We start from the raw sequence: 10,371 nt of genomic DNA on the forward strand, positions 1-10,371 counted from the left end.
GAGGAGACCTGAGGTAAACCAGAGGCCATCTCCACAGTGTAAATGAACAAAATTTCCCTAAAATCAACAGAGTCTTGTTAGTTTACTCTGGCTATAAATACAGTTCCATGTGGAAAAATTTGGTTCCTAATCCCTCTTGAGGACTTGCATAAAGGGTCAAGTTGAAACTTCAGCTTGTTTTCTGAGACACCAAGTATATGATACTTTTCCTTTATTTATTTATTTTAAGGATAGTAATAAAAGTGTTGAGTAGATATTCACAAAGCAATTATATGACCTTAATTCACAGAGACAGTGTTTTGTTTTATTACAGACTCCACAAAACCAATAACTTTTAGTAGTCAGTATTGGACTATGTTAGGAGTGTTAAGATTTTTGAATAAAAAGCTTTGTAAGAAATGTCAATTATTATTAGGGGTATTCTTTAGATATTTTAAGTTTTGCTCAATACAATATGGGACAAAAATTGTGAAAAATGGCATCTGCTGTCATAAATCTTGGGGATTCCTCTAAGAGATACTACCATAAAAAAATAAGAAGCTCACCCTACAAAGTCACTGTATCAAGAAAAAAGAAAAAAGATCAAAGTTCTTCATGACATTCAATCACTGTTTCTGTTCCATATGGGAGAAAAAGAAGGAGAGATGACTGATAATTTCTGTAATAATTCTTAAGAATTCCAAGAGGCAGAAGGACAGATAATAATATAATATGTTCTTGTGCTAAGCTGCTCTTCCTTCCTTGCTTTTTAGATTTGGCCATTGTGTTCTGTCTATTGCAGATAATCTGTCAGGTCAACAATATCAATAGTTTTTATTACAGAAAGCAGATTTTATCAGCACCCTATCTGTCCATTTAATTAGAAATGTGGTACTGCTGTTAAGCTTAAGAACTTTGAGGAGGAAAAAGAAAAACAATACATTTCAGGATTCTTAAAGAGGCCTAGCATTTCCAATAGGAGAAAGGTGAAAATTTCTTTAGGAAGCTGTATGCAAGCTAAGCATAGTTTATGGAAAACTGTAATATTAGCTCAATGACTTTTACATTGTAATGTGAGATGACCGCAAATTGGTGTATTTCAGTTTGTTTCGGGAGTACATGCATTTTCAGCAGCTGAAATTTGTCTCTCATTGGCCTCTTATAAAGGCTTCCGATGGTACCTGAGTTTTAGCAGGTGTTACAAAGGGTGGATGAGTGGGGACCAGCCAATATATAAAGGACATAAAACTATTAGTGTCCAAAGGAGGGTAACAGAGATGATGAAGGGTCTAGAGGGGATGTGTGAGGAGTGGCTGCAGTAATTTGGTTTGTTCAGCCCAGAGCAGAGCAGACTGAGGAGAGACCTCATGGCGGCCTGCAGCTCTCTCAGGAGGGGAGCAGAAAGGGCAGGCACTGAGCTCTGCTCTAGGGACAACAACAGGACCCGAGGGAACGGCATGGAGCTGGGACAGGGGAGGGTCAGGCTGGGTGTTAGGGAAAGGTTCTGCACTGAGTGGGTGGTTGGGCAGGCTCCCCAGGGAAGAGTTCATGACACTGAGCCTGCCAGAATTCAAGAAGCATTTGGACAACACTTTCAGACATAGGTCTGTTTTTTAGGTGGTCTATGTGGAGCCAGGAGTTGGACTCGACAGTCCTTGTGGGTCCCTTCCAACTCAGGATATTCTTTGATTCTATGAAACTGCTTTGAATATCAGACCTCAGGACCAGAGATCCCCAAACAGGATAGAAACGAGCATCTCGTTATTGCCCCTTCATTTTGATCAGCTCTCATTGTGCTGGTTGCTCACCTTCAATTGTCTCGTGCTTGCTGCTCTCCTCATTGCCTTTGCGACATCGCCTCACTTCACTAAATTGACTGTGGCCCCAGTGCTGCAATTATTTCTGCAAGGACTTGGTTTATGCTCACTTAGTTTTCCTGGTGGAATTCTTGCAACTGAGTGGCTTTTAGTCTTGTTGATTTATGCTAAGGTTTCACAGATTTTAAGCATTTTCCTTCCTTTTATCTGTATTAAGTGCTCAGTACTGTTTATTAAGCTGTTTAACAAGTACATAATTCTTTTGTATTTTATTTGCGTGTGTATGTTTTACAGTCTATGTGAATTTTGCAAATATATGTGAGCTTTCTCCAGCTTGGAAAGAAGTCTCCTATGAGGGAAAAATGCTTGTCAGGCCAGGAAGAGAAGTGTCTTGCATCTGTGTTCTCATGGTGAACAGCAGCTCCAGAAGGGCACAGTGGCATGATTAGGTGACTCAAAATCTTCTGTGGATTTACATCCTAAAAGAACACATTCGAATGGATTTTAGCTTAGAACATTAAGACCAAGAGATAAATGTACAGGAGAAAAAGCACGATTTAGGCTGATGGGCAGGATTGACTGTGCTATGAAATGTAAATAAACTAATCCTGAAAAATACTCACTTGAAAATAAGGGAAATGAAGCTCTGGAACAGACTTCAACAGGATGGGAGGAAATAAACTCTGACTGAAGTAGTTTTATGATGAGTGTGATCAATTAGCATATAAGATTTCTTTTGTCTTTTTTTTTTTTTAATAAAAGAAAAATAGACTCAGTGACCTAGGGAATCACTCACATGCTTGTCTTCCAAAGTATTGGCTTGAAATAAGCCAATATTGAAACAAGCCCTGTCCCAGTTACAGCAATGTATTTTACATTTGACTGTTCCAGAAACAGCACTGGCAATTTCTCAGACTAATAGATTTGAGTGTGTTTCAAATACTGGTGAAGTAACTTGAAAACATCCAGATATTTAGAGCCCACTATAAGATTTTTTTCACCGATTCAAGGGCATAACATGAAAAGTTTTTGCCTGGTTTTGCTCCTAAGGCTATAGGTGAGAGGAATGCTTTTGGGTATGTTATTCTGGTTTGTGCAGCACTAGGGTTAGCAATATCTGCAGGCTCAAATATGAGCTGGAAGCAAACCAAGTCCTGTCCAGATAAAAACTCCTGCTAAACTACATTTGAGCCAACATTATTTATGCCATCTTTGGTATCAGCTGGATATGTTTACAGTGGAATTGATGGCTGAGCTATGGTAGATTATACCATTGAACCTATTTCTCCAAGTTGTATTTTCTTCTTATGTTAGCTAAATACTGCATACCAGAAAAATGTAGATGAAATTTTGGACCTGCTGAAGTTTATGGGAGCTTGACTTTTATCTTTAGAGAGATTTAAGTTATCTCATTTTTGTTGCACCAGATTTCCTTTGGTTTAGTTCTGTGTGGTTGTATGCAGTGTCAACTTTGAAAAGTGGGAACATGAACAAAGTTTTTTTTTTTTTTTTTTGTTTTTTTGTTTGTTTGTTTGTTTTTGTTTTCTTAACCTTGGTCTCTGACTGGAGTAAATTCCTGAGTCAAAGTTGTTCCTCTGGTTGAAGGAATTTCATTGTATGGTGTTTCATAACATTACATTCAAAATATGATGTGGTCATCTAGGCTGCGTGTTGGCAATTCCTCCTGCAGAGGAATTCAGCCACAAAAGTGTGTACAAGCACTCAGAGGCAACACTGGGCATACGCCATCATTAAACACGCACATCTCTGCTTCAGCACTAGTGCAGAAATATTATTTTCAGATATTAAGAAAAATCCATATGAGGGCACTACAGAAAGCAGGTTAAAACCTTCCTAGCAAGTCGACAAGTACATTTATTCTCCCAGGCCCTCACTATTAGTTTGCTTCTTCAAGGCAAGCATTTCATTTGCTTTATGACCCCAGGTTTCAGCCAAGTTTATGGAGAAGACTAAGGGGAGAAAGGAAAAGAGGAAAAAAGATAATGTAGGCATTGCTTCAAGAACAATCTTTCCAGGACCCTAAAGTGGTGTTGAAGTAGAACTCAGGCATTTTCTAGGTGTTGTGGTCTACATTAAATAAACAATCTCTTTTGTATAGTTACGTATTTACTTTCAGAAAGTCTTGATATACCTTCATTTTTATAGCATATATTCTCAAGTACAATATTCATTACGTAGCTGTTGCCAACATCAAATGTTCCAGAGGTACCAGAAGAAACTCTGCATTGTCTAGCAAAGCTAGGAGGCAGTACTTTCATCATTTCTGCTAATATATATATTAAAAATATATTTAATTATAAAAAGAAAAAACAGAAACAAGAAAAAAGAATCTCATCTGGGAAAAAAAACGTTTCTTGCTTAAAAAGACTTTTTTTTATTTTTTTATTTTTTGTCACAAATCTCAAATGTTTCTTTTAAAATTGACATTTCTCTCCATGATGAGCAAGCAGCCTGTGTTAATGACAGAATAGAGCTCTGGTACCATAGACATGCTCTGCTATGGTAGATATTCTTTTCTTTCCCTAGTAAATTGTTAAAATTATTTGGCTAAAGTTTAGCTATAGTGTAGCTTTTCTGTGACTAATGTATGTGTACATCTTGCAAACTGTGTTAAAACAATACTCTAAAGAATCTATCTGAAGCCCACAAACACTAAGAAAATCCAGGTCCTGTAAGATTATTACTTTACCCATAACTCATCTTGTTACGAGATATGGGAAGGGTTTTCAGGACAGTGTGTGATCCTGCATACCAGATGCATTGTATGGTATCCAAGCACAATGGGTGATTTTTAGAGCTGACAGAGAAAAGAAATGTAAAGCAAAACAGATAGTTTCCATGTTTATTCTGGAAAAAAAATAAATATTACAGAAATCAAGTTATTTGTTGCTTGGCATTACCATGGGCAGATAATGTGTCTCTGTCTTTTGTTCATGGTCACAGATCCACATAGGATCTGTGGCTGCCCACTGGAAAAAAAAAGTTGAAGAGCATCAGCCGTTCATTTTAGTAGCCTGGAATTAACATGCTTTTTAAGTGATCATAGTCATTTTAAATGCAGCTTGATCAAAATACTGCTATTAATTTCCAGTCTCAAAACAGAGCCTGAACTCATCTGGCATGTCTTTGAAGGAGGCAAACTGGGAAAAAAAGCCAGTGTTTTCAGTGCTAACAGCAGAAATGGGACTAATTAGTGAAATAATGACACTAGTTCCGTTGTGCTAGTAAAATCTACTTCAGATTTAATATCACAAGGCAAGAGCAGAAAATTTTCAAACAATCTGCACCCCTCAAGTAAAATATTTTTAGATACTTGAGAATAAATATGTATTCTTATCTTTTCATTTAAGTGTCCTCTCATCTTCAATATCTTTTGCTTTAAATATGTATGTTCTATCTGATATTTATCAGAATGAACTCCAGTTACAAAGTGTTGAACTTCAAAAGCAGCCAAGGAACATTTAACACTCCTTGTGTTAAAACAAGGATCTAGTAAGACTCTCTGGCAGTTTCTGTTGCCTTTTCTGATCCTGCAGTCACCCTCCCCTTGTATCAGCTCTCCACTACACATGAAAGCAGCTTGCAGTAAGTTCAGGCTCACTCTAGCAGCTAGCGGGCATAAGGGACTTCATCGGTAGCAAGGATGTAAGGACTGTTTTCTTCTAGTCTTCAACAGCTAGAGGAGCTCCAGATTAAAAGCTAGACCTTTCTAATTGTGGCTTTTTTGAAAGTCAACTTTAAATTGGTATATTTTATGTATTAACCCATAACTAGATTCCTTCTTCTGAGGGACTTGTCTAAGGATCTGTGAGAGCCAAATTGATTTTTTCAATGCATACCTTCACTGCCATCCTGATGATTCAGGACATAACTTTCTTGTAAAGAATACCAGTAATTAATCTTTTCCAAGGATTTTCATGTACAATTCTCTCTCTCATCTAATTTGGCTGAGGCTAAAATTAATGATTGACTTTTTTTTTTGTTCCTAAATTCTATCCAAGAACAACTTTATGTACTGGAAATGAAAACACTGAATTCCCAAACCTAAGATTAATGGAAATACTTAACTATGTTCTTGTGAATGCTGTCAAAAATAAAAGAGACTGAGACAGTAATCATGGTACTAAGGCAAATGAAACGTCTGAACCAACTAAATTATTTATGTATTTATTTATTTATTTATTTATTTTCTAAGCTTGCCCATTGATATGCCATGTGTCATCAATGCTGTTAGGACTATAATCTAGCTTCTCAAAATTTAGGAAATTACAGCTATCTTCTTTCTGAGACATTGGACTTCTTTTATTAGAATGGCTGTAGCATTGATAATTCATGTTTGTGCTTCTGTCTGCCATTAAACACACATCAAAATGTAGCCAAGTGAATTTTTGACATTTGAAGAGGTGTTGGCATGTAACTACCCAATATATAACATATATTATATACAAATATAACGATTAAATTAAATTTAATTTAAACAATTAAATACATCTTTATATCAAATAAAAGATCAGATAAAAGATGACTTTTTGTGAATGAGGTATAGATGGGGAGAAGGTAGGCCAGTGTTAAAATCCAGAGAAGGAGCCTCTCTGATTCTGGAACCAGGGTCAGAAACAACTGCACACAGGACCACTGGTGTGTGACAGAGCACTGACCCTGAGAGCAAGGGATTGGGTGAGTGGGCCTACATGTTGATGTAGTGTGTTGGTGGAGAGACCATAAGACCTCGTTCATTTGTTTCTCTTCATCATCACACTTTGAAAATGTCCAGGTGCTTGCTCCTCCAATCCAGTGCTTCGAGTATTCTTTCAGGAAAAGGGCAAGTCCTTGTCTCAGATTAGACTATGGATTCCACTTTTCCAGTTCATCCTTCAGCTCATGCAAAATTAATTTACTTTAGCTTAATGCAGTATAAGTTTCTTTCCACCTCTATGAATAATGTCAGGGAGATAATGCACCATAAACCTGTGTCTTTGCAGCTTGGGGATATTGTAGTTCTCAGAGCACCTGAATGCAAAGGGCTTTGTTTATGTGGTTATCCCAAATTGTCTTTCAAAGCACTTCCAGGATTTCTTTCAGCTGAATCAGAAGTAGTAAATATTTGAGTGTGGGTGGGCTGACAAAGGAAGAGAGAGAGGAAAAAAGAAATGCTAGTATAAATCTGCCAATGAATAAAGGCCCAAAAGGTTTTGCCACCGCAGAACTGTAAAAGCTTGTAGAGCTCCTCTGGTCTAAAGCACAAAAGCCTGCCTGCTTTTTTATTCCTTGCTATTGGTACACACCAAAAGCTACTATATCACTTTGAGAATCAGCAAATTGATATGACTACAGTTCTCAAGGCCACTCATGTTATCAGCACACAACAGAAGTTTTTCAAGACAAAATAACATTTTCATAGATCTCCTGTTGTGAAGTTTGACCCACTACCGATCCATGGAAAAAAATTTTTTTGAACCCATGTCCTTTTTATTAGTCCCTCTTATTTCTGATTCCTTTACAATTTTGCTGATGAAGCCCATCTTCTGATCCTACCTCAAGATTCTTCTTCAAAATAATCTTTTATATATTGACAGGATATTTTTATTCATTTCATTTATTACAACTTTCATGACTCATAAAACTATATAAAAAGTTATTATTTGCTATTACATATGTTAAGAACTGTCAGAGCATACTATGCTTAGATAAACAAATACCTAGAGACCTAGATTGTTTGATGCACAGGCCCTAAAGTGTAATTTTCTGCTTCTGCAAATTATTTTACACTTTCATTTTGTAAAGTTCAGATCTAACTGGAAATTAGGGGGTGAGGAATGGAGTATGCGTGAGAGACTTTCATGAGCCACAGGAAATTTGGTAGTAACAGCTCAGCCTAGTGTTAGCTTCTCCAAAGCTTGTGGGCTTTAGATTCGAAATCTGCATTAGCAAAGCAAGTCCAGTTGTGAAGTTCAGGAGTGAATTTGAAAACAGTCTGTGTCATTCTGTTGGATATGGGTTTGCATTAAGAATTATGTATAGAATAAATAAATTGGAATGAAGAAAGGAAAAGTAGCACCAGTGGATATATAGAATTAAAGCACAGGTAGATTAAGGCATATGAGTATCTATCGTATGTTTCTACCTCTTTCAAATCGGGAGTTATGCAGTTTTCAGATCAGAACCTAAGTTTATCTTGCCTTTTCATTGTTGTGGTTTGCTGTTGTTTAAATCATTACAAACCTGAACTCATTAGGTATCACTGGTCTCAAGACAGCTAGTAATTCATCTTATTTAGTTTTATTGTTCTTGGAAGTTGTAAAGGAAGTCTTCTGAACATGTCCTGTGAATGACCAATATATTCATGTCAAACTGTTTCTTCCTACACAAAAGGGAAAATCATTACAATGGAGTACTAACTTTATGACCAAGAAATGCAAGCAGAGTTACTGCTGCTGCTGCTTTTACCTGTGGCAACAGGAGGATCACATGGCCATTTGTTTTCCAGTGGGGAAGGAGTGGGTTAATAGCATAACAGGAAACCCATATCATGCTTGGAGTTTTTAATTGCTTTAATCCACTCTCTGTTGAAACATAGATGTCTCTCAAGAAGTAAATAAAGTTGGACCAAGATGAATTTACTCTGAAACTTTTATAAGAATTGCTTGCATAGTGACTACTACAGTATGAGTCTAAACTAGCTTTGTGCTGAATTTAGAGAAGGCAGTGCACAGCCCTATTCAATGAGATGTTGAAGATGCAAAGCTGTTCTTTATGTTACAGTGCGGGGCCCTAGTTACTGTAGCCACAGGGTATTTGTCATAAATTAGAATACCAATTACATTCATGTACTCTTCATATCTGAGAAAATAGATTGGTTTCAATATATTTATTATTCTATATATGCTGTATTAGGACATAGCAATTCTCTGCAACACTTCCAGGGTATTTGCTCAATAGATGTAGAGCTGTAGAGGGTTATTGAAAACATTGTTGAAACATAAATCAGACAAGAGGAGAGAGATTTGTGGTGGCCTTGGGACAAAAAGTTTAGAGGTGAATTAATATTTTCATAGGTGTGGTCCTTTGATGTTGTATGTATTACAGGATGAAAGACTTTTCAGATGAATATGCACAATTTTTCCCTCTCCTCCTCTCCTCTAGATCAGATACATAAAACAAGGACAAAAAAAAAAAAGAAAAGAAAGGAATAAATATATTTTCGGTCTAAAACAATTGCTTGGTTACAAAGAATTAAGAATTTAGTAATTTCTGTGTGTCTTCTTTCCATGGTAAATTATTTGATGGAAACATGACTGAAAGACATCAAAGAAAGTTTTGGGAATTCCTTATCTGTTGCATATCGGAGCACATTACACCTTAATGTGGCATCAGATAAAAGTTTCAGTACCCTCTTAGGTGAATGGAAAAGGGAAATGAATGCATGTATTCCCTTAGATCATATTGCTGTATGTATCCGTTAAGTTTATCCAGACAGTTTTCAAAAGGCAAGATGATTCCTTGGTTACAACCTCTTCAGTTGTTCACTGATGATTATGGTCAGATCAATTAATTTTAATTTTTAGTACTGTTGCATAGCATAGTTCCACTTTTCATAAATGAAGTTTCAGTTGAGCATCGTGAATAAAGACCACGAACTATGAATTTCCATGTCTCATGATATGGATGTAAGTCTTGTTTTAAAATTTTTAAAAGCAGGCAGGGTGGCAAAGGATATTAGGGTATGCTTACACTACACGATATATGTATTAGAAGTCCCAGCCTAGCTATGAACAGGTTGGTCTGTCTGTGTCAGAAAATCCATTACTGCACAAAGATCAGGGCCTGGAAGTATTATCAAAGGTGGACTTACAAGGGCAGGAACTGCGAAGACCGTGACTGCTTTGATCCTTAGCACTGTCTGGTGCTATGTTCATTGCTGTTCACATACTGCACTAACAGGTGCGTGTCTGTGCACAGCCACAGACCAATTCCATGCAGCTGTCATGATGTCCAGTCCTCTCTGTATCCAGGTTAACATGAAACTGTGCTCAGACAAATTAAGCTTGGGTCACACTAAAACAAAGTAGCATGTTGCTGATGCTGAGCTGTTTCTGCACAGTCTTCCATCACATGCCATAAGTACACTGAACATGGTGTCCTGTGGATTTGGGCTCTTAAGGCACTTTGCTGCATCTGTAAGATGTATTCAAACAAACAAATCTTTATGAAATACCTTTTTTTTTTTTTAATTTCTACCTGTTGACCACTAACTCAACATTTCTGGAAAAAATAATGACCACTTCCACCCTCTTCCTTCTTGAAGGCTTTATTTAAAAAGGCTTCCATTTATTTTGAAGAGTCCTTCAAGTTCATATGTATATCATGGCAAATTCATAATTAGCTTAGGTTTACTTTAAATTTAAGCATGTGAGTGGTAATTCCCTGAAGAGGAATCCCAAAGACATGATCTTCCATCACTGTACCTCCTGCATAATTTTTCATATTTGTGCTACTCTGAATGGTGCAGGTCTGTGAAAGGAATAAGGTTTTTCTGTTTATTTTCTGAGTCATT

Source organism: Anser cygnoides, chromosome 1 (assembly GCF_040182565.1).
Source record: "Anser cygnoides isolate HZ-2024a breed goose chromosome 1, Taihu_goose_T2T_genome, whole genome shotgun sequence".
Taxonomy (NCBI): domain Eukaryota; kingdom Metazoa; phylum Chordata; class Aves; order Anseriformes; family Anatidae; genus Anser; species Anser cygnoides.